Source organism: Lactuca serriola, chromosome 1, assembly GCF_051521515.1.
Source record: "Lactuca serriola cultivar US96UC23 chromosome 1, Lser_US96UC23_V15, whole genome shotgun sequence".
Taxonomy (NCBI): Eukaryota; Viridiplantae; Streptophyta; class Magnoliopsida; order Asterales; family Asteraceae; genus Lactuca; species Lactuca serriola.
The window spans coordinates 7,312,789-7,339,195 of NC_136408.1; the positions used below are offsets into that span (position 1 = coordinate 7,312,789).

At 37.5% G+C, this 26,407-nt stretch overlaps 2 pseudogenes across 1 annotated transcript; one reads left to right on the plus strand and one right to left on the minus strand.

The window, feature by feature from the left end:
- Positions 1-23,890, minus strand: part of LOC145051147 (photosystem I P700 chlorophyll a apoprotein A1-like) — a 25,981-nt pseudogene extending 2,091 nt beyond the window's left edge.
- LOC145092773 (uncharacterized) lies at positions 18,575-25,709 on the plus strand (annotated as a pseudogene). Its single transcript, XR_013702658.1, has 8 exons — positions 18,575-19,891; positions 19,975-20,094; positions 23,548-23,619; positions 23,743-23,758; positions 23,860-24,047; positions 24,139-24,951; positions 25,043-25,161; positions 25,280-25,709. The product of XR_013702658.1 is annotated as an uncharacterized LOC145092773 (transcript).
- Positions 25,710-26,407: the final 698 nt, after the last annotated feature.

The following is a 26,407-nucleotide window of genomic DNA, read 5'->3' on the forward strand; positions in this document are numbered from 1 at the left end:
ATTTTAAAAATTTAAAAATAAAAAAATATTTTCATTTATGTTTTTATTTCTTTTTCAAAAAAATCAAATTTTTTTAGCGTATTTTATTTTTATTTTTATTTCTTAGTGTGCTAAGTTTACTTTTATATTTATGTTTATCTCAAAAAATTTCATTGGTCTTGAAAAGTGAATTCAGGAGAAGATGAGACTCAAGGAGTATGTATCGAGATATTCTGAGCAAGGAGAACAAATCTGAAAGTAGAAAGGAATTGACGGTCATTACACTTCATACTACTTTCACAAGGAATTGACGAAAAATTCATATGCGAGTGATAGACTCTTTCAAATGTTAATGATCAAAGGTCATTTTCACCATTACCAATGTGAAACATCCAACTATTCTTCACCCATATCTAAAATGTTATCCATCAAATCATTTCCACGTACCGGTACCCCTTGAGCTTCGAGTATAAAACAACTCAGCTGACGGTTGCCAAAAGGTATGTGTTTATGATCTTAGATGTCGTTGTCACCATGACTCTAAGTGAAACCCAAAATCCAAAACCATTTAATTCTGAATTGACGGTGAACTTTTTTTTTAATGTTCTAGATTTCACCCATGAATTGACGGATAATGGCTCATACCTGGTGTTACATTGTACAAAATGCCAATCAGGCAGTTTCTTTTTAAGAACTGTTGTATCTAAGGAATTGAAAGTCTAAAATGGTACAAATTGTCAAATTGGTCTTGTCAGCTTTCTTTACCTAAGAACTGTCATGACACCAGGGCGATTCACCCAACGGGGAAACATGTATCGTTGAACGTCTCGCCAAGGGCCAAGTTAACTCGTTGACTTAATAACTGTATTGAGATCTATGATCAAGGATATACAGGGGCTAACATCAAAACTAGCAAAGAGTAGTTCTCTGATACTCAACAAATCGCAGTGCGTTCCTCCAAGTTCACACAGATACTGCGAGAAGTCTCTTTCTGAGCCAAGGATTCATCCTTGAACAACTAAGGTGAGAAGGGTCATTATTATTCTTTCTGTGATCCACAAGGACTTTTTAGTCAATGGTTACTTCTCAAGACGCATTGGTGATTGTTAAAGAGCATTCATTCGAAGGAAAAAGAAGTGAAGATCATTTTTCAACATACAATCTTTCAACCCTAGAAGCAAGGTGAAGATGAATTGAAGATTATGTGACAATTTGCATTGAAGTCTCCTCAATCAATTTGCTGCTATCTATGTACCTGCTGAAGTGATCCAGAAGATTAGTTCTCTCTGTTATTTTCTCTAAAGATTCTCAAAGCTGAAAGTGTTGATTTTCAAGAATCTTTACAAGAAGCCTCATAGACCAATGTGCTTTCAAAGTCAGATCTTAAAGGAAGTCCAACTACTAAAGATGAATTTATTCATGAAGATTTATAAGTTCATCTTGAAGTTGTGAAGAGTTTAAAGATAAAAGTTGAAGCTAAGAACAAAGCAAAGATTGAAAAGAAAAAGTAAGCTACAATCCCAGGGGGAGTTATGTTAGGTCATAAGAAAAGTAAGCTATAACCCAAGGGGGAGATTGTTAGGTCATAAATTGTGGTTTATACTTTGCTTTTCATAGGCCTTTAGAGTTTTCAGTCTAGGGCCGAAATCCCCTTGAGTTCTTTGTAATTGGACCAAAATCGTGTGTGATTTTGGTTAGGCTTTGTATTTTTTTTGTTTAGGTTCTGGGCTTGGGCTTGGTTATTAGGCCTAGGTATATATAGTGTTATTTAGGCTTGAAAATGAGTTAGATTAGAGTGTGGGACGTTCTAGGGGCTGCCACATTGCTCAGAACACGTTTTGGAGAGAAACCAAGAGAGAACAATGTGTAATCAACATCTTATGTACCCAACCATTCAATCTAAAAGTGTGCATTGAATATTAACTATTTGTGTTCTTATTTCATCTTATTTCTTGCATTATACACTTTGATTGGGATTCCGCACCATCAAAGTGAATCTGATTGATTCGTAGGAGAATTCAGGACTTACAAAGTGTTCTAGGCACAAAAATCGTCACCATCATCTCTTCAACCAACCACAACCACACTCAAGGTGAGTTCATAACCTTTATTTTCGAGATTTTCATGTTTTGGGGGGGGGGGGGGGGATACAAGTAAATCTTGTATAATAATTCAAGTTATTATACATGCTTCATCTCTTTGTTTGTGCAAAATATTATTTACATGAAATATGGTTACTACCAGTTATTTGAACCTTTATATGTGTTATGATAGTTTCAAGTACAAAACTATGCAAATCAAGTATAAACATGCCATATTTTCTTGAGGAACCTATAAAAACAAGGATTTTTTTTAACATAATATGCTTTTCTAGCAAAAATGATCATAACTATGTTATGACACCATTTTTGTGGGTTTTTACAAAAAAATATGTTGTTTCAAACATATAAAGTTAACCTTATTTAAATATCTCGAAAAGTGAAAATAAGTTTTACTAAGTTATACTTCACAATTTACCGGTTATTGTCGTTAAAAAGGCCAAAAACTAGAAAAATATGGTTTTATCATACCAAAAGTTCTTATAATTGTGTCTATGTAAATTATACGATATAAACTTTTAAAACATCTAAACATGCTATCTTTATATATATATATATATATATATATATATATATATATATATATATATATATATATATATATATATATATATATATATATATATGGACACAACAACACATTTACAATAAACTATAGTAAGTATAGTTTATGGGGCATAACACTATTTTACCATTTTTGGGATGAACGAATAATTATTTAAAGGTATAATTATTTTACACTATGAAATTACTTTGGAAAGATAATATTTTTCGATCACAAAAGGGTTTTCCTTACACTACACATAAACCGTTAATACAATTTTGTGAGACATCGTCTTCACGTACCTACCAGGGTACCTACAAAAGTCATGTATTATAACCAGAGTCTCGGGAAGAGAGTGTGACACTTGTGTATAGATCTATATGGGACTGACAACCCCGCACCTAAGCTGTTAGCTACATCTAGACCGGCAAGTCGGTGACAAATGTCTAACATTTTTGGTCTTGGGTTTAAGACTTACAACCCATTTTTAAAATAAAATATTGGATTTTTCTGAAAGCACACTCTATCATCTTTCAAGGAAAAGCTACCGATCTCTCTCATACAAAATGCTTATGAACTCACCAACTTAATTGTTGACACTTTTTCAAAATCACTTGTATTCTTAGGAAATCAGTAAACAGGTAACCAAAAGGATTTTGAGGAATGGGACGTCGCCGCGTCACGTTATTTACTTTTGACATGTGTATTTAACATCAAGTAAACAATGTTTTGTGTACAATGTAAACTTCTTAATTATCAATATAATGGTTATATGGCTTTGATCACTATTATTCATTTGTTATGATGTTGTACATGAAAGTCATCCACCCTCAGATGTTTCTGTTGTTCTGGTTTGGGGGTGTGACATTGTATCAGTAATTGCTAAGTGTATGCTTTGAAAATTATATACGATTGGGATCTTATAGCCCTATAATAATTGATTCGGTCTTATTTATTGTTCCTCGTCTAGTTATGGTCGTAGGGTAGAGTCTTTTATTCGACAATCTATTGGATCCTATTCTGTGTATAATTTGCATGCATAAGGCAACCAACAATAAAGGTGGAAGTTCTAGCATGAGTTGTGGTGCGTTGGTTGAATGTCCTATGATCGTTCTATGGGTTGGAGTGTTACTGCATAAATATTGCTTGCTTTGTGCTTTGTGTAACCCTTAATGATAGGAGTTAGCTACTAAGTGAATATGAATGTATTCATGAGGTGGACGAATGACATTATGGGGAGTTACGCAACAGCTGATGGCAGAGTGAGGTCGAGAACCTAGGAAGGCCTAGGGATTGCTTCAGTGGGTTTTGTTGCGATGGGTAGCGAGTGTTTGGTATATGTATTATGGATATGTGTGGAAGGTAGTATTAGGCCCGTACTACTGAAAGCACAGGATCCATACTCAAATAGGAGAGCATCTTGGAGAATCTAAGCAACTAGTTGGAAAAGGATTCTTAGGTATGTTCTGATCATTTGCATGTTGTATTTTAGTTTGGCGATAAGCACTCAAGGATGAGGTTTTGGTTCTGGTTCCGAATCAGGTGCAAGCATTGAGTTAATTAGCGAGCAGATGCGGTAATTCATCTCGACCGAGATTGCCCGCGGTATTCTGGAGTAGACTCTTGTGATCTTTGGTTTAGTTAAGGAGGGGATTCTGGAGATCTCGGATGAACGCTTGGGTGCGATCCGTGTTGAGGTTATGGCTATCGTTAGAGCTCGCACTCTATCATCATGTGAGCGAGAGATGGATTTGGAGTACCTGGGGAAGAGGGGACCAAATCAAGTGCATGTAGTGGAGGGTCCGGGGAAGAGACCCAAAACTTATGACCAGCGTTTGAGAGGTTGGCAGGGCTGGAGTCAGTGTAACACATGAGGAAAACTGCACAATGGAGCTTGTCGTTCTAGGCGTATGGGTTGTTACAAGTGTAGCAGGATTGATCATGTCAATAGGGATTGTCCTCAGGGGGCAAGCCCGTTATGTTTTCTCTGCTACCAAGTGGGCCACAAGAGAGCCGTCTATCTGAGGAGGAGGGGAGGAGCAGTGAGTGTACCTGATCCAGCTATTTTGTGGATCTCTGATAGTCGTGAGGGTAGGGCAGGATCCCCAACAGAGAGGAGTCGGTCATTGAAAATGTCATACAAGGGAGGTCCGTGCTCCAACAGGTGATTTTGTGGGTATGTTATCTTCTGCGTTCTTTTTTATTGTTATCAGTATTTATGTTGCTTGGAATTTTATATTGATTCGGGTAAGCGTTATATTTGGTTTAATTCTTTGTTATTGTTGGACTACATCTTTGAGAAATGTGTTATGTAGGCTGCATGCCATGAATCATTAGTGGGTTATTGAGGGGTTGTATCTCGTTTAGCGGGTTCCAATGTGTTCGATTGCTATTTTGGTTTTTGTTCAGGATTTAGCGGGTTAGCTCTCCAGTATTGTCAGGGTTTGGTGGTTTTAGTAATTGTCCTGTAGGAGAGGTAGTTGCCTAAGGAAGAACTGTTGGGTTCAAACACTACCATTGCTAGGAAAGGAATGGTAGCAGGAAGATGATGGGTCAGATGCATGAGTTGTTTGGTAATTGGAAATATCAGGGTAGTTTCATATTTTCTCGGATTAAAGTCGATTAGGATTCAATGATTATTCGAGAGTGGGAGTTGGGATGAAGATTCATCAGTTCAGGTCAAGGGTTATGGTTTGTAGTCGCCAGCATAAGAGCTCGGGGAATTGGTATGTTATCATGAGAGGTGATTTGGATTACCAGGTTAGTTAATATTTCAAGAGTATCCTTCAGGGTTTTAGGAGTTGGGTGATCATGGAGTTGGATAGTAATGGAACGCTGGTATTGTTTAGCGCAGGGTAAGGGCGGTTCATAATGGTTGAGGAAGATGGGTTAGAGATCTATAATGATTAAGGGGTGAGAGACCTTCGTCGAGTCCAAGTAGGGGAGAATTAAGTGGCTATTCAGATTAAGGTTGTGTTGGTGGGAGTTCAGGAAACTCTCGACCGCAGGTCGGCATCTCCATTTTTAGTCATAGTAGGCTGTGGGATTCGAATGCACGACCTGAACTCCTGATTGGTTGCAAGATTCGGCTCAAGATGTGTGGTATTATGATGGTTTGAGTGTGGTAAGGCCATGAGTGGTGACCATGGTTGGTTGGGAGTGCTGTAAGACCGTGATGGGATCGTAGAATTCATCAGTTTGAGGTAAACTATTATTTAGATGGTCACGAGCATGGAAGAAGAATCAGTTCGTGCCATGAGCACGCCGCCCCGGATGGTCAGGGAATTATTCTCTTTTCTAGGTTGAGGACCATTGGGGTCCGAGGCGGAGTCGGGCCTGAGTGGACCTCGATGGGCGGGGCCCGTGGGCGAGGCCCATGTAATTATGGAAATTCAGGTTGGACCTGTTAGAGACCGTTGGGTCAATGTATTGGATCTTAATTTGCAGGATCATGAGGGTGATCAGTGTGTGACACATAGGGGTTTTTAGACTAGGTAGCCGTGTTGTTTGGACTCTTGGTAACCTAGTGGTTGGACCACGTGCGAGACTGGTAGTCTTACAGATGGTTTGGGAGTAATTATTTATCGGTTGGGTGAGGGGTCATCGAGAATCAGAAGGTTGTGGTGTGAAATGCAAGTGCATAATCGTGGATCTTGGGTTATGAGTGGAGTATCGAATTGGTTTTGGGTAAGATCCCAAGTCGGATATCACGCGTGTTCTACGTAGGATTTTCATTCCAGTGAAATAAGAATTGGGGTATCTATATGCCAAAAGCATCAATCGTAGGGTTCAAGGGTAATGAATGGGTTTAGTTTTGATGGAAAATTGAACCATTGTATTGTGTATTGAGTTGGTTCTGTCTGTGGGAGGGCCACAACGTATTTGGAATCAGGAGGAGGTAGGTCGTTGGAGACTAGGTATGATATGAGACTGTAGTTGAACTGGTGGCATTCTTGTAACAGTAGGTGTGGTGAAGAGGTGGTTTGGGCTGATATCACCAGGTAAGGTTTCTCCCGGGAGTCGCATGGGGCTACTGTGTGTTTGTGTGTCTTTTTGATCAACAATTGGGTAGGAGTCCAGTGTTTCAGATAGTTAGCAGACTATTTGGGACCAGGGAGGTCTCGGTGCATTTGGAAAGCAGCTAGGTGGCAACAAGATGAGTCGGAGTGGTTTCAGTGATTTGGGATTCATGTGTGGAGTCGATTGTGATTCGGGGCATATGCTAAGTCGCTCGTAGTGGGATTAAATAATCTCAGAGTGGTTGATTGGACCCAATTGCATAGCTCCTGTATGATTCTAACCGTTACATGGAGGAATCTTCAACTCAAAGGATTATCTGAGCCTTATGTCAAGTGTAGTGTTTTGCAACTATTCATGACCAATAATTTTGTTCTTATGGAAGCATCAAGATAATCGGGGTTGGAAGTATTTTGTTTAGTCTGGTATTCATGAGGAAATGGTATGGTAGTGGTTCAGTGTGGGCGGTCTGTCGGGAAGTCAGATCAATTTGAGGTTTCGGGTTTCGGGAAAGGTAGAGGTGGTTTTCTGCAAGGGTTTAAGGTTCGTTCTTCTTCAGGTTTGTAGAGCCATGCGAGGGTTGGTTTCATTTTCTTTGGGAAGGCAGGAGTATGCTCGGGGTTGTGGTCATGTTGCTCAAATTGTAGGACGTACCGGAGATGGAATGGAAGGATTTCGAGGACGAAATCTAATTTAAGTGGGGGAGAGTTGTAATGCCTTGTTTCGAATTGTTCCCATGTTGGGGATAGTGATCAGGGTTTGGGTATTGGCAGGATTCAACTCATTGAAGAATTGAGTTTTGGACCCAGTTGGAGTTGGATAATGTAATTCGGATGTTTCAGGTATTCTGTTTGTGTTTTGGAATCAAAGGGCATTTTGGTAATTTTTTAGCTCGGGCTTTTATGGAAAGTGGAGGTTCATTCGGGATATCTTATGGAGAATATGAGTTGATAATAATAGCGTAGAGCGTCTCGATACCTTTTCATGAATATAAGGATGGTCGAAATCAGAGTTGTATCGAGAAAGTTATGGTCTTCGGATGATTTAGGGTTTGGGGAAAACTCTAGTACGCGGAGCGTACCAAGGTGGTATGCAGGGCGTACCGAGGTGAGGGAGGTTACGTGAGGCGTATCTGGAGGGACACGCGACGTAGGTGCGAGGTTGGGTCGGGGTGCGAGACCTCGTACGTTGGGCGTACGAGGGTCAGGTTGAAACCATAATTTTTAGGGTTGTACCCTATATAAGCATAATGTTAGCCCTTTTTCTTCATTTGTAAGTCAATCTCCACCCTCAAAAAACCCTAAATCGATCTTGAAGGTTCTTGATTGTGTTATTGACCTCTTAGAAGGTTTTGGTGCACATTTTGATATTGGGAAGGAAAGAAGAGAAACTTGAAGTTGTTTGGCTTGGTGGAAAGACCTTGGATCCAAAATCATCACCTTGTGGGGAAGCTTTTTGAGGTAACAAGTTTGCATCTTAAGTTATGTGTGATTAGATCTCTTCATGGCTAGTTATTGTGGTTTTGTTCTTCTTTTTGGGTTTATGAATGAGTTAGTTTGCTTATGGGTTTGTCCATTCAGATCTAAGTTCATTTTGGTATCATTGGGCATAAAGGTGCAAGATTTATTTGTTTTTATGGTGTTATGTATGCATTAAGTCAACCATTAAGTCCTTTTTTAGCTTAAGAGCTTCATTTAGCTATGTATGGACATAAAGTTGGCAACTTTATGTGTTGGTCCAACTCAAGAAGGCCAGATCTGTGTTTTAAAGCTTTGCCTTAACAAATTAAGTGGGAAATCAAGCTGGGGATGATTGAGTGAATAGGCTGGGCGTACAAGCAGGTATGCACAATGTATAAGCCTCCAAGTGAGTACGTTGCACATACATGCTTGTACGCCCTGCGAACTCGGTTTGAGTGGGTTTGTGTATTTGGGCTTTGGTTTGGGCTAACTTTTTGGGCCTGGTTGCTTGGGGCTTTGTTGGTCCATTTAAGAAGGTGTGCTTTAGATTAGGGTTAAGTAGTGGGCTTTAGGGTAAGGCCCAAGTAAGGGTTTGGGCCCAATCTGGAAAATTGGCCCACAAATGGGAATTGGATAATTATTGGTTGGTGGGCCTTTATGTTAGAAGTTCGAGACCTTAGTCTTATACTAAACTAAGTGAGGGTTAAAATGGTATTTTTACCCCATGAATGGATTATTGGATTAGGTGTGGACCCAAATTGTTAATTGCGTGTTATTTGTTTGATAGCGCGAGGATTTTAGTAGATCTGCAGTTAGAGAGTATCTGTGGGATTCAACTGTTAGAGGTGAGTCTTCTCACTATATCCATGGGTCGAAGGCACCAATGCCGACCCATTACCTGTTATGTGGTATGTTGGTTGTCTCTGTGATACTTGTATGGAAGACCCGGGGGGAGCCCGTGTCATCTGGATATCAAACCATGAGGGAGCCCATGGAATTCCAGATATAGATCACGGGAGAAGCCCATGACATTTCTGATAAAGACCATGCGGGGAGCCCATGACAATTATTTGTATGTTGCATGATAACTTGTGGGTGTATGTTATATGGTAATTTGGGGAACTCGCTAAGCTTTGTTCTTAAGGTGTTCAGTTTATGTTTCAGATACTTTGTTTTTTAACTGGAAAAGCTCAGGATGATTGCAGAGCACACACCACAAGTTTCCGTATTCCGTGATTTACTCTGATTTGATGATGTTTTGTTAATTCTGAATTTCCTTGGTTTTATGAGAAAGATATGTATTAACGATTTATTTATCTAAAAACAAAAAATTTTATGTCATGATTTTTGGGACGTTACAAAATATAATCCATTAATATAATGACCCATGAATTATAAGGGTTGTTATGTGGTTAACAATGTTAGTTGGTTATATTTTGAACTCATTTTAAATTGAATAAACCATCCTTTTTAAGTTTTCAACATAATTGTGCTCCATCCCATTTTCAATCCAACCATGATCCTCTCGTAGTGATCATTCTCAATGGGTGGGTCAACCAACGTGAACAATTTACACCTGCATCTTTGTTTTTGATATTGGTATTAAATAGTGTTAGGTTATCAAGATAACAAGTTTTCTCAAGCTTCAAGATTTACGGATATTTAAAATTGTTTGCATCTAAAAATATTTTGCCAAATAGTTGATGCAGTCGCCTGGTCATATTCTTCATTGTCCCCGACACACTTTCCACAGATAACTTCTCATAATCATACAAAGGAACTGCATCAAAAGAGGAGTTGCAATGAAGGATTTGATTATGGTTCCTTGATGTTTACAAGCTCGATGAGGAAGAAATGGACATTATTGGTATTAGTAGGGTTTGCTGGAACTTCCTTAAGCTAAAACGGGGAAGAATGAAGTTGGGAGTTTTTCATTTGGGGCTTCAAATTTTAGCCTATTAATTAAGCTACAGAGCTAATAGTCACAGCGACACCCATGTGTACTAGGCTAATATCAAGGTTACTGTGACATCCCCATTTTCTCGGCCAGAAAAGACCGATTTTGTTTATGCTTTATAAAAATCATAGTACTTCTTTTAATAAAAATGTTGCAAAATTTGTTCCCAGAAAAACATGATAAATACGTTATTAAAACATTTTCGAAGAAACGTATTTATTTCATTTTAAAATGTTTGGGATGTCATCGTTAATGCAGAAACATAAGCATAAACAGAACTTACAATTATTTACACTAGTGATCTACATCTCTTTAAATCTCTCAGTGTAATGTCATTTCATATCGTCACCTGTGATATAAATAAACTGAGTGGGTCGGGTTGGAAAACCTGGTGAGTACATAGGGTTTTCAACCCACAATAATATAATTATTATGTTTAATCATCAAACAGTTAACCCAATTACCCATCCCCATTATCTTCTTTATTCTTAAGGATCTACCCTAAGAGTCAGCTATTTCTTGTTCATTCATTCCTAAGGAGTATCCTAAGGAATAGGTATGAATTCCATCGTTGTAAATGACACATCTGTCAAGCACAATCTGCTAGTTCTGTCACTAGGGCACAACTACCAAAATTGTGACATTCTCTATGGGGCGCATCTGCCGAAATAGTCCTTTAGGTGCATCTGCCGGGGTTATGAGGTTCTCTATTAGGCGCTTCTGCCGGTAGAGTCCTTTAGGTGCTTATGCCGGGTTTTATTGACAGTATCGTTTTCAAGAGTCCACTCGCAATACATATCAATGGGTTTTTAGAGTACACCAGTGAACACGTCGTTCACAACACCTACAAGTTGCGAGCCTGCTTGTGTTCCACTGGACTGTCTAGAATAGTCCGTGGTTGTCATCCATACTCTGCAGAATGACGGGGCCATCATTTGGGAAAAAGGCTTCTCACATCGTCCACCTCTCACCCTCACCTTACGGTCTATTTTACCTCTCAACTCATCATCCAACTCATATTTCATCTATTACATCTACCCATGTCTTACCCCAACATTTTCGTAGATATAAAATACATATACAGTTTAAATCCTTTAAAACATGTATAAAATCGTTCACCGAGCATAGAAAGCAAGTAAACAGACAATATGCACACATAGCGCGTAGTAAATACTTCATATCTATGTGTAAGTTGAAGGGGACCATGCACTCACCTGAAAGGTGATGACTCAGCACTCGAACAGCGCTTCGATACTCTCAAAACGATTTTCCTTTGATAAAACAGCGAATTTTATCGAAAACCGGAACTTAATTGGAGCAGCGTTTCGAAACCGAAAGGCTCTTTTTCTCGGGACTCCGGGAGCCTCAGGGCTTCCCTCGGGAGCTAGGGGTTTTATCTAGGGCTTAGGGGGGGGGGGGGTTTAGAGGAGCTAGAGAGAGAAAGTTTAGAGAGAGAGATATGAGAAATGTGTGAGAAGTTCGGAGCACTTCGCACCTCTATTTATAGTGCCAGACTTCGGTCATTACGATGGGCGTAGGGAGGCTACGCGGGGCGTAGTCCTTGGATAAGAATGCCAGCTTCGCACCAGCTGGCTCACACCCATTCTCGGACCCGGACAAGATCAAGTACACTGGGTGTACCCAGCTTCGGACGCGGGGCGTAATGAGAGACTTCGTGGCGATCATCGGATGCGAGGCATGATCAGCAAGCAACGGTCTAGATCGTGCCACGTCATCGATTTAGCAACAGACTTCGCAAATTTCACTCTCGACTTCTAAAAATCATAACTTTCGTATACGAGCTTCGTTTTTGACGTTCTTTATATCCACGTGAAGGTGAGAACGTACTCTACAACTTTCGTTTAGACTCTGTTGGCTAATTTTGACTCGATTTTAAATTTTATATTATTAACAGGCCGGGACAGGATTGGTCCGTTAAATCCTCATAACTTCTTCATCCGACGTCCGTTTTCGCCCATCTTTTTCTCGTTACGCTACTCTTAACGAGATCTTCGATTCTCGTTCAGGTCATGTCGGTTAAAAACCGCTCGATCTAATATTCGAATTTCGGGTTGTACACTACTAATTCGAAACTTCGAAAAATCATAACTTCTTCATACGAAGTCAGATTTGGGCGTTCTTTTTATCGATGTTCTTAGTTTAACGTATTCTACGACTTTTGTTTAGATCACTAAGGCTAAATCTCACTCTATCGTAAATTCACTATTTACGCTTCCTGGTGCCGTGCTGGTTCCGTCGTGAAATTTCGACGGGTCATAACTTCTTCGTTATAACTCGGATTTCGGCGTTCTTTATATGTACGGAAACCTTGTGACATATCCTACAACTTGTTTAAGATTATTTGTTCTAAATAATCTTTTGTCAAAAAGTCGTTTTCGACCCATATTGCCTCTAAATTGACTAGCCCGGATCTACGGGAGTTACAATTATCTCCCCCTTAGGATGATTACGTCCCGGAATCATCAACAAAACAGGGCTCGTATAATGACTCCATACGTCATCTCTTCATCCTAGGTAATAATTATAACTTCTATATTCCTTCAAGTCTATCTCTCAGACTTATTGACTGTAAGTAGTACTCGATCGTGCACCTGCTCTCTACCTCAGATTAGACTCCAAATTATGACCTACAATCATGCGATGCACGTTTAGACTCATGTCTGTTAGAGTCAAATTCCAGAATCGAATATGCCTTCCTTCATGGCCTAATGTGATATAATCACATTTTAACATGTATCATTTCTAGCTACCAACTTCTTTAAAAACGAGCGCGATACTTCTATTGATCGCTTTGATTTCAATCGTTTGGTTTAAGTCGGACGCTACATCAAACTTGGTTCTCTGAACCACGTAACCTACTCATCGTTGTCGGACTCAATGTGATATGACCACTAGGGTCGGGATAACAACAATCTTCTTAGTCATTACCGAAACAATGGTAACAACATACTTGAATAAAACGAAATCAATTACTAGCTTCTTGGTAACCTTGTGACTTTCCCTGATCCAAGTGTGAGTCCTGTGCTTCCGGTAGTATAGGCCTCTACTACCATTCACACCTACTCATACTCGTCCCAAGTATTGTCCCACAGTTTCCCAAGTCACCATGCAGCAAATCACACAATCATTCAACACATCAGATAACAAAACGAAGGTTTTATTTTATTACTTGAAACGATTACATGGGTGTTCAAGTTCACCCTAGATTATGCCTCTAATAGGCTACATCATATGACACTATCTATATGGCTTCTTCATAACTCGATCTCTATATATCCATCCTTACTCCTGATTCCTTGCATCGTCAGCTGCTTCGTCAAGGATCATTTGAAATGCTTTTGCCTTTAGTTTTGGCTGCACATTTGGCTTTGTATCCCTTCTCTCTTTGGGCAATCTTGCTTGAAGTGCCCTTCCTCGTTACATTCGTAACACACCCTTTTGTTGAATTTACACTCGTTGGCATAATGCCCATGCTTCCCACACTTGAAACAAATCACCTCCTCACCGCATTTTCCAGAGTGTTTCTTTTTACACTTCTCGCACCATCTTTCTTCACTCCCTCCTCCTCTAAACTTCCTTGTACTGGACTTGCTTCTCTCATCGGGCTTTGTAGACCCCTCAAACTTTCTCTTTTCGCCAACCTCGGTCTTGTTGGCGGCTCTTCCCTTGATCATCTCCTCAATCGACTTGGCAGCCTAGATAGCTGCCTCCAAAGTAGGTGTCTGGCGCACTGGCATCGCGTACTCCCATGGAAGTCCTTTTTCATACTTGTCAACTTTCGTCAGCTCATCCGGAACAAGACGTAAGGCGAACTCCATCTTCTCTGTGAAGTTGTTGGTGTATTCATCAACAGACATGCTTCCTTTCTTCAAGGTAAGGAATTGGTTTTCTAGCTCGAGCATATTTTAGGCTGAGCAGTACCTACGTTTGAATTGCACCAGAAATTCTGCCCATGTTAGTTTCAGGGGCTCATTGGGGCTCAGAATCTTCCCCAAGGTATTCCACCAACGTACAACGCCTCCTCGAAACTGACGCACTGCAAATGTGGTCTATTGTTTTCCCTTGCAACCGCACGTCATGAAAGCTAATTCCATCTCCGAGATCCAATCCATGACCCTGATCGGATCCTCCTTTCTAGTGGAAGTCGATGGCTTGCAAGTTAGAAAATCCTTGTACTTGCATCCATTCCTCTCGACTTCGTCATCTTGGTTGTTTTGTCGAACTATTGGTGGGTTGACTTGACCAACAGTCCCACTGTAGTTTCCTTCCTTAGTCTTCCCTTCGTTCAACTCGGGTTGTTCGACCTGAATGGTCGCTTCCTCTCGATTTTGCTGGAGCAAACGTCTGGTTTCCTCCAGTTGACGATCCAACATCGCCTGGATCATTGCTTGCACTCCGGCCATTGTTATTGGCTCAGCAGCGGCTACCACAACCGGTATTTGCTCAATCACTGGGGGTTGGTTTCGGTTCCCATTTGCATTCACGTTTCCGCTACGGGTTCTTGCCATCTTGATCTATACACCGAATAAGGTGAATCTAGACCTTTACTTAGGATTGACGGTTAAATCATCCTTATCACTCTGAAACGTTTATATGCTAGTTCTAATATCGTAGTTAAACGCTTAGAATCCTAAACACATAAGGTTTCCAGATCCAGTCGGCAACAGACCATAGATCCGAACAAATAACAGCATATTAGGCACAAGTATTTAGCACATAAAAGCATTTTAGGCACAATTCCTAAAATAATCTAGTGCTCACACCTCACAATCATCGCTTAGCATTCTAAGTTTAAGTCTAGAAATAAATCCATATTCCTAGTTCGCTTAAACTAATGCTCTGATACCAACTGTGACATCCCCATTTTCACGGCCAAAAAAGACCGATTTTGTTTATGCTTTATAAAAATCATAGTACTTCTTTTAATAAAAATGTTGCGGAATTTGTTCCCAGAAAAACATGATAAATACGTTATTAAAACATTTTCGAAGAAACGTATTTATTTCATTTTAAAACGTTTGGGATGTCATCGTTAATACAGAAACATAAGCATAAACAGAACTTACAATTATTTACACTAGTGATCTACATCTCTTTAAATCTCTCAGTGTAATGTCACTTCATATCGTCACCTGTGATATAAATAATCTGAGTAGGTCAAGTTGGGAAACCTGGTGAGCACATAGGGTTTTCAACCTACAATAATATAATTATTATGTTTAATCATCAAACAGTTAACCCAATTACCCATCCCCATTATCTTCTTTATTCTTAAGGATCTACCCTAAGAATCAACTATTTCTTGTTCATTCATTCCTAAGGAGTATCCTAAGGAATAGGTATGAATTCCATCATTGTAAATGACACATCTGTCAACCACAATCTGCTAGTTCTGTCACTAGGGCACAACTACCAAAATTGTGACATTCTCTATGGGGCGCATCTGCCGAAATAGTCCTTTAGGCGCATCTGTCAGGGTTATGAGGTTCTCTATTAGGCGCTTCTGCTAGTAGAGTCCTTTAGGCGCTTCTGCCGGGTTTTATTGACAGTATCGTTTTCGAGAATCCACTCGCAATACATATCAATGGGTTTTTAGAGTACACCAGTGAACACGTCGTTCACAACACCTACAAGTTGCGAGCCTGCTTGTGTTCCACTGGACTGTCTAGAATAGTCCGTGGTTGTCATCCATACTCTACTGAATGACGGGGCCATCATTTGGGAAAAAGGCTTCTCACATCGTCCACCTCTCACCCTCACCTTACGGTCTATTTTACCTCTCAACTCATCATCCAACTCATATTTCATCTATTACATATACCCATGTCTTACCCCAACATTTTCGTAGATATAAAATACATATACAATTTAAATCCTTTAAAACATGTATAAAATCGTTCACCGAGCATAGACAGCAAGTAAACAGACAATATGCACACATAGCACGTAGTAAATACTTCATATCTATGTGTAAGTTGAAGGGGACCATGCACTCACCTGAAAGGTAATGACTCAGCACTCGGACAGCGCTTCGATACTCTCAAAACGATTTTCCTTCGATAAAACAGCGAATTTTATCAAAAACCGGAACTTAATTGGAGCAGCATTTCGAAACCGAAAGGCTCTTTTTCTCGGGACTCCGGGAGCTAGGGGTTTTATCTAGGGCTTAGGGGGGTTTAGAGGAGCTAGAGAGAGAAGGTTTAGAGAGAGAGAGAGAGATATGAGAAATGTGTGAGAAGTTCGGAGCACTTCGCACCTCTATTTATAGTGCCAAACTTCGGTCATTACGCTGGGCATAGGGAGGCTACGCGGGGCGTAGTCCTCGGATAAGAATGTCAGCTTCGCACCAGCTGGCTCGCACCCATTCTCGGACCCGAACAAGATCAAGTACGTTGGGCGTACCCAGCTTCGGACGCAGGGCATAATGCGAGAATTCGTGGCGATCATCGGATGCGAGGCGTGATCAGCAAGCAACGGTCCAGATCGTGCCACGTCATCGATTTAGCAACAGACTTCGCAAATTTCACTCTCGACTTCTAAAAATCATAACTTTCGTATACGAGCTCCGTTTTTGAAGTTCTTTATATCGACGCGAAGGTGGGAACGTACTCTAAAACTTTCGTTTAGACTCTGTTGGCTAATTTTGACTCGATTTTAAATTTTATATTATTAACAGGCCGGGACAGGATTGGTCCATTAAATCTTCATAACTTCTTCATCCGACGTCCGTTTTCGCCCATCTTTTTCTCGTTACGCTACTCTTAACGAGATCTTCGATTCTCGTTCAGGTCGTGTCGGCTAAAAACTGCTCGATCTAATATTCGAATTTCGGGTTGTACACTACTAGTCCAAAACTTCAAAAAATCATAACTTCTTCATACGAAGTCAGATTTGGGCGTTCTTTTTATCGATGTTCTTAGTTTAACATATTCTACGACTTTTGTTTAGATCGCTAAGGCTAAATCTCGATCTATCGTAAATTCACTATTTACGCTTCCTGGTGCCGTGCCGGTTCCGTCGCGAAACTTCGACGGGTCATAACTTCTTCGTTATAACTCGGATTTCGGCGTTATTTATATGTACGGAAACCTTGTGACATATCCTACAACTTGGTTAAGATTATTTATTTATTCTAAATAATCTTTTGTCGAAAAGTCGTTTTCGACCCCTATTGCCTCTAAATTGACTAGCCCGGATCTACGGGCGTTACAGTTACCGGTTCAACCGAGTATTTTTCTGCAAATTACCTTATTTAAAAGATTATAAAAAGAGTTAATTGATCCATAATGTAGAAAATTTAGAATATGGTCTTATGACAAAAAATTTTGGGCTTTAATGACAAACCTAGGTATCAACCGTGGTCATTATATATTTATATTATCTTAAACCCTATTGAATCGGTTAAATGTAGTTTAGTAGAGTCGTTTAGAGTGCGCAAGGTGTTTGGCTAAGGTTAAAAAAATGAGTTTTTTTTTTTTAACTTATTATCAATTTCATACCGGTGTAAGTTAAAAATAAGGGTTTGGATAGACAACTTTTTAAAAACAAATTATAACAATGTGGAACCGAAGATAAACTATTTTTGATAAGTTATTAACCCTAATTTATCAAAACTCCAAAATAAGTTATAAATTAAAGTTATAAACAGATTATAACAATGTGGAACCGAAGATTAACCATTTTTGATAAGTTATTAACCCTAATTTATCAAAACTCCAAATCTCCTTTCTCCCCATTCTAATAAAAGAATAAGTTTATTCTCCTTTTTTATGCATCATAATTAATGTCATGCCATTTATCAAACTTATTGATTCTCCATTTTAAATTTCAATTTTAAATTTCGTACTCTAATTATATTAAATTAGTAACATTAGAATAAAAATCAAAATAAAGTTAATACAAATTATAAGGTGATATAATTTCACGTATTTATTTAAATCAATGATTATAAACTTATATAACTAAAATAAATATCTTAATTAATAATTTATTTAAAATAATTTATTTAAAGTAATTGATTAATAATTTTGAGTTTTTAGTATGAAAATTTAATTAATTTTGTAACCGTAGTTCCCACGGATTATATACTAGTAAATTATAAATTAAAGTCGTCCCACGTCTCTAAAAACCTTTTTTAGTCATTTTGTCCGAAACTAAATTTATAGTATTTTACCAACCATATAAATTAATATAAACACTTAAAAAAATGTGTTTAGATATAAGTAACTAGCTAATAAATTAAGGGGGTGTTTGGATTAGCTTTTCAGCTGAAGTTTATGGCTTATAGCTTATTTGTGGTGGGAATAAGCAATAAGCAATAAGTGGATGCTTATTAAAATTAGCTTATTTAGCTTAATAAGTTGGATTTTATCTAAACACTCAAATTAGTTTACCGTGGGAATAAGCAATAAGTTCCTATTTTTTTTTTTTTTTCTATCCAAACACCTAACTAAAAACGCTTTTATCGTTTTGTTTCAAATAAACACTACATCCCAAACATCCCCTTAGACCCTTAGACTGTAGTGTCAGCCAACTTCACTACCATGCGTTGTCTCTGTTTCACCTGTTCTTCTTCAGCTAGTGTTTCGAAATCTGATTACGATAAATTCTACATCGACCAGCTATTGGAATCCTTCTTGGCCGTCTCCGATTCCGCCTCAGTTGAAGCTGCATTCAATCGCCTCGTCGAATCTAGGTCCACCTATTCCGATCAAAACGGTCTGATCGAACATGCTTTCCAGTGCGGATCCAACCTGCTCGAAGCTATCAAGAGAACCATTCGTAAACGCTCCCCCGTCCATAATGCATTCGGCTGGCTTCTCCCACACGATCTCACAGTCAAAGATATTATAATTCCTATTTTGATTGTTGATTTTTGATTAACCAGTGCATAATTGGAGTTGTTTAGGGAATTTGGATTTTGTTGTGTTTATTTTTGTTTTTGATGATATGCGTAGGTTTTTTCTAGGCTCGATAGATGAAGCGTATTATGTGCTGCGGCTATGTGTCGATACTTTCGGAAGGGAGCCATTCGTACACAACAATTTTTTTTTTTGCAATACACAACAATTTATGCATTATTGAGTTTTACAGTACACCAATTGTTGTATATGGAGAAAAATTGTTGTGTACAAATTACAGATCCTTTTTGTTTTGCTAATATGGACGTGGCTATTTCACCTCTCAAGGTCGACAGTGTCGGGTTATCTAAGATGATTGAACTAGCTGGAAATGCGCTTCAGTAATCGCTCTGTTTTTTTTTCCTTTCCATTTATACTTGTTTTTTATTTTCTTAAAACTAGGTAAATTCATGTTAACTTCTTGCTGATTATGCATTTATGCTCCATTGGCGCTCAAACTAAATGTACAATTTTGAATTGGTATTAGTGTCATTAGAGTGGATGAAGCATGCTGTCTTTGTATGACATCCTTTTCTTTAAAGAAGAATGATGAGATATAATGTTCATCAATTTCCATACTTGAAACGTTGGAGTTCTAGTTTCATGTTTCTGTACCATGACTGCGCACATTCAAGCGAGGCTGAGGTTTTTGATACATTCATTTGGTGAATTTTGTGAATGCATATAATGTTGTATTGTGTTTGATTATACAATTGATGGCATTAATCTTTCATTAGTACTATTCATGGACTACAACATGCACACTTACATATATCTACTTCAATTTTAGGTCTATTAAGCTTGGTGCACTGTCGCCTTTACCGCCTTCTCTGGATTACAAATGTTATTTATATATATTGCCAGTGTCTTTCTTGAGATCTTCGATCTTTGAGTGCAAATGTTGGTGCAGCTGGGTATGTTCTCACTGTTTTGGAATGAATGAGTTATCTTGGCTGAAATATACACTAACATTATATGTTGTATTATTATTTGCAAGGTCGTGTTTAAGAAGATTGCATCTGTATGATATTCCAACTCCAACGATCGATGGGGAGGAAATTGATTTAATATTAGTGGTTTGTCCATCTCTGGTCGATCTCGAAATCGTGCATTTGCCGTAAGTCCCTTTGCTTTGTTCTTTGTTTTTTAAATTCTCACTTGTTAATGAGGCTCTTAACTTGTGAATGTCTAAGAATTATAATTGTTGTAGAATTAAGTGTATTAATTAGAAAATATTCTTAGTTACTGATTTGTTGGAATTAGCTTATTAGCATATAATGTACAACTAGGATATCCCGTGTAAGTATCGTATAAGTAGGCTTTTCTTTTGGTGAAGAATACATTCCAAAGCTTCATTGTATTAGTGCCTTTGAACTAGGTATCTCTTAATTTTAGATACCTTCATCAGAAACCAATCTTTATCTCTTCCAACAACCGCTCTTCTAGTCTAGTCAACCCATCTCATGGTTGGTGGAATGGAGAGTCTCATTTTGGATGCCTCTTCACATCCTTCAACCCTCAATAAACTTAAACATCTCTAGTTCTACCTCTCATGACGATGAAGTAGTATCTCTTGTTACCAGCCACAAGTTCAATGGTCATAACTTTCTTTATTGGTAACAATATGTAATGATGTATATCAGTGAAAAAGGAGAGGAAAAAAAGAGAATACCTCATTGGAGAGACCTAGACCCCAAAACTAGATGACAAATACCAAAAGTTCCCCCTTTGTTTATTAATAAACGTCCCAACTCCTTTTGCTTTGAGATTTGTCAATTTGCGAACACACCCAAACACTTATCCTAGTGTACCATATAAACCTTCCAAACTATGTTTATTAATTTATAGTGATGTGTGGTCTCCCTCACATGTAAACTCTATAACTCAGGTTTGTATTTGTTATCAGTGATCAAGTAGATTCACTTGGGTGTTTCTCATGAAAACCAAATCAGAAGCGGTGGAAATTAAAAAAAAATGTTTCATTCTATGACTCAAACTCAGGTTCACACTAAGATTTAAATCCTCTAAGACATATTATGGGAAAGGTTTATTTAGTTCTAATCTTAGTCCTTATCCCACTCAACACAATATCCTATGCTTAAGCTCTTGTGTAGATACTCCTCAACAAAAAGAAATTGTTGAAACTTGAGAGAAATATCAACATCTCATAAATTTTGCTTGATATTCACATGTTTTCTACTAATGTTCCCAAACATTTTTGGGGTGAGGTTGTCTTACAATTGCCTACCTTATCCAATCGAATGCCTTCTTAGGTTCTTGTGAAAATTTAGCTTAATAAATCAAGCATCGTAATAAAAGGCTTTATTAAAGGCCCCAATGAGTCGAGTTTGTTAAGTTAGTTTCACTTGTTTAATGAAGGGTTGAACATAGGTTGATCCATTGAAACTGTAGCATGTAACTGAAACAAAATAAACATTATATATAGTTAAATAAGCTACAAACACAAATAATTGTTCAAAATTAGGAAAAGAAAAACACAAATACAAATCATCAATTGTTCACTTCTAATCCGGACCATTTTCACTTTTAGTTGGCCTCATCACAAGGAAAAGGAAAATTAAAAAAGTCAATTAGGCTTTACAAATTACAAGTGAGTTGGTTTTATTATTAGGCATTATAAAAACTAGGTTTTATTATTATATATCATATATAAGATAATTAAATATTAATCTTATTAAAATAAAAATAACTACCATATTTATATTGGCATTTTGGTCAAAAATTTCATTGCTACCCTAACCCATTTAACTAAAAATCTTAACTTGTTAGCCTAATTTCCAGTTGAATTTAGGTTGGGTTGTTTATCATGATCTAATTTTTTGAACAAAATGATTTAAGATTTTATATGTATGTAGAAACAATTGGCTCGAACCATTCAATCCATTAGAGATAAAATCGACCAAAATTAATCTTATTGTTAGTTAATCGATCGAAATTGTCTCCTCTAATCCCGTGGACAAGAATTGACATAATGATTTCATACTTAATTAACATGAGTGTACATGTTGATGCACAACACAAGGCTGCTGTTAAAAAAGGAAGAAAGATGAAATAGAGTTGAGTGTTGTACAATTGCACTTGGAAAATATAGAAATGTGTAGATTGATAGATAATGCCTGCAACTTTAAAGTTTGGTCAACTGCAAAGGTAGTGATGAGGAATTGAAACAGAACAAACAACAATATATGATTGACAGAGAAAACTGGAATTGAAATTGATGATTGAATGAAACAAGATAGAGAACACAATCTCCTGATAGGATGATTGCCCAGGGATGAATCCCTCTCTCAAAGGCCTAGCCAATGAGCCAATCTCACTCTAGAGACTAACACCGATCTAAGATATTTCTCCCTTTCTAACAATGAAATCCTACCCTCTATTTATTAGCAGACCTCTAACAAACTCTATTTAGGAATTACCCTTTTACCCCTTTAAGTATTTAACTATCTAATTCCTATCAGGTAGAGAAGAGTGTCATGGTCATCATTTGATCAATGCAAATTTAGTAAAGAGTAATTAATACACATCATCGAATTCCATAATATGATTCACCAAAAACAACATAAATACACTAACCTTGGGTCAGGAAATTCAACCACAAGGCAGAAATTAGGCCTTTACATACAAAAAAAGAAAGGATGGTAAATTTACATAATACACCTCACACCAAAACTTCTTTGGGTTCCTCCATCAAGTGCTGGACCTTTTATGTTTGATATGTCCTATTAATTTGAAGAATATTTAAGTTTTTATTAGATTTGAAATTTTTTGAAACAATAAATAATAAACTAATTTAGGAAGAAAAGAGTAACAGAAAAATCACACGTACAAGATGTTTTAGGAGTCTCAAATTTCCTGCAATAAGAGCTTCTATAAACTGCCTAACTGCCACCTGCCATCGTTACATGACATGTGTGAGCAGGGATAGAGCAAAAACTCTTAGAGTAAAAGAAAAATAGGGCAAATTTTTGTACTTGTTTGAGATGCTCATAGTCATGTAAAATCATGACTTCCAAATTATTTCCACCACCACCACCGGTCACAAGCTCCCTGTATTTGTGATAACAAGTTTTTTCTAACAAGATCTCATCGATATAATCTAATACGATAAGTTATACAGGCTCCTTACTTTAGAAAGGTGTGAGTTAGCTGCTTGCATCCTAGAAAGTCAACATATTTCAACTTGTGAAACCCCTACAATGCAATGCAACAAGGATTGTAAAGGAAGAAGTGAGCCTGTAATTTGTCAATAGGAAGACTGGAGGCCTGGTCATATATACGTCCTAAAGAAATATAAAATACAAGAGCAACCATACTCTCAAAAGATACCTTGAACAGCATGCCAAAGTCAAAAGGACGATCATCGCCGCCTCGCACATAAGTATACATCTTGCAACTATTCAGTGCTAAAGTGGTTATCTTAGGGCACTTCAGAACAAATTTATTGAGGGACCCAAAGAAGTTTTGCTGTGAGGTGTATTATGTAAATTTACCACCCTTTTTTTTTGTATGTAAATTTTTCTTACCAATTAATTGTCTTTTTGTGCAGTCCCATTCTCATACAATAACTGTTGGAATAAAGGCCTAATTTCTGCCTTGTGGCTGAATTTCCCGACCCAAGGTTAGTGTATTTATGTTGTCTTGGTGAATCATATTTATGGAATTCGATGATGTGTATTAATTACTCTTTACTAAATTTGCATTGATCAAATGATGACCATGACATTCTTCTCTACCTTTGCAGTTGACCAAACTTCAAAGTAATAGACATTATCTATCAATCTATACATTTCTATATTTTCTAAGTGCAGTTGTACAGCACTCAACTCTATTTTATCTTTTTTCCTTTTTTTCACGGCAGCCTTGTGTTGTGCATCAACATATACACTCATGTTATTAAGTATGAAATCATTATGTCAATTCTTGTCCACGGGATTAGAGGAGACAATTTCGATCGATTAACTAACCTTGGTTCTATAAAGTAGCGCTTTAGAGAAAAAAATGTAGTACAAGTTGTAACTGATAATGCTTTAGCGTATGTAAAGGCAGGTAAGAGTTGTAACTTGTATATGCATGTTAATATTATGTTGTGTTTGTTAATGTCTTATAATTTCTAATTTTCTGTCTATAAACTTTGTAGGGAAGTTGTTGGAAGCCAAAAGAGAGCATCTTTATTGGACACCATGTGCTGCTCATTGCTTGGATTTGATGCTGGAGGACATTGGAAAAAAGGTTCCTAAGGTGAAAATTTCAATAAAGAAGGCTATGTTAGCAATTGACTATATATATAGTTATGTTATTGTTGTGAACTTGATGAGAAAGTTCACCAAAGAAAGAAACTTGCATAGGCCAGCTGTAACTAGATTCGCCATATCTTTTATCACACTTGCCCAAGTCCACAGACAAAGACAACTTGAAGAATATAGTGAATTCTGCAGAGTGGGAAAAGGCAAAGTGGTCCAGCAAAGATCAGATTGCAAAAAAAAAGGTAAAAACCTACTTTATGCAAGATTCATTTTTGAGGAATGTTTTGTATGCTCTCAAGTTAACCGGCCTTTTAGTCAAGGTTATTAGGTTAGTTGATGGAGAAAAGTATCCAATAATGGGCTATATTTATGAGCTATGGATAGGGCTAAAGAAGCTATTCGTGATAGTTTTTCCAATGCAGATGACTACAAGACAACTTTTCAAATCATTAATCAAAGGTGGGAATGTCAATTGCATAAACCTCTACATGCAGCAGGACATTTTTTGAACCCGGGGATATTTTATAAGGATATTGTTGGGGTGGCTTGTAAAGAAGTGGAACAAGGGTTATATGGTTGCATTATGAGACTTGTTCCAGACCAGGAAGTTCAAGACAAGATTTCTACGAAGTTGGATAAATACTGGAATGGAGAAGGACTATTCGGTCATCCTATGGCTATTAGGCATAGGAAAACAAAAGCACCAGGTAACAAAATGATATTATAAGTTCTTAACCAACTTTTTTTGGTAGTTTCTATTCTGATCTTCTTAGTTTGTTTTTGACTTTTTATTATTAGCTGATTGGTAGGCATCATATGGATCTTCGGCGCCTAATCTTAAAAAGTTTGCCATATGGGTCCTTAGTCTAACTTGTAGTGCTACAAGTTGTGAGAGAAACTATCGTGTTTTTCAACATGTAAGTTTTTTTCTATCTATTTAAAAAAATTGTTTTCCTAAATGATAATATGTTTTTTTTTCTTCGTATTTTAGTTATTTCATGATTTTTCTTACTTTAATTACTTTCATTCTTGTAGCTTCATACGAAGAAACGAAATAGATTGGCACGGTCTAGATTAAATGACATGGTGTTTGTCAAAATCAATCGTGCCTTAGATCGTCGAGTTAAAGATAAGGAGAAGGATCCGATTCTTTTACAAGAGATTGATGAAAGTAACGAGTGGCTGATGGGAAAACTTGAAGAGGAGAATGATGATGATATAGTATTTGTTGGTGAAGATCTTACTTGGAGAGACGTGGCTCACGCATCAGGTGCTTATGAGCCTAGTTATCTAACTAGATCGAGAGTGCAAAATGAAGGAGCCGGGCCATCGGGTATTTAATCTGATTAATTAATTGCTTCGGCCTATTTAGTTAAATGGGTTAGGGTAGCAATGAAATTTTTGACTAAAATGCCAATATACATATGGTAGTTATTTTTATTTTAATAAGATTAATATTTAATTATCTTATATATAATATATAATAATAAAACCTAGTTTTTATAATGCCTAATAATAAAACCAACTCACTTGTAATTTGTAAAGCCTAATTGACTTTTTTAATTTTCCTTTTCCTCGTGATGAGGCCAACTAAAAGTAAAAATGGACCGGATTAGAAGTGAACAATTGATGATTTGTATTTGTGTTTTTCTTTTCCTAATTTTGAACAATTATTTGTGTTTGTAGCTTATTTAACTATATATAAAGTTTATTTTGTTTTGATTACATGCTAAAGTTTCAATGAATCAACCTATGTTCAACCCTTCATTAAACAAGTGAAACTACTCAACAAACTTGACTCATTGGGGCCTCTAATATAGCCTTTTATTACGATGCTTGATTTATCAAGCTAAATTTTCACAAAATCCACTACGTTTTCTAGGGATGAGCATTAGAACTGCCGGAATCGGAATCGGACTGGAACCGAACCGGAACCGGTAGTAGGTCCGGTTACCGGTTCTCCATTTTTATGAAAACCGGTCCTGGTTTGACATTTTTTTCATTTTTTAAAATGTGCATAACTCGTTCATATGAAGTCGAAATTATTTGATTTTTTTTTCCGACATGTAATTTGGAGTTTGTAATTCATTTTTGACGGTACAAACATATGTTTTTTTTTATTTTTTTATTTTTTTTATTTCAGCATTATTTTTTTGAATATGT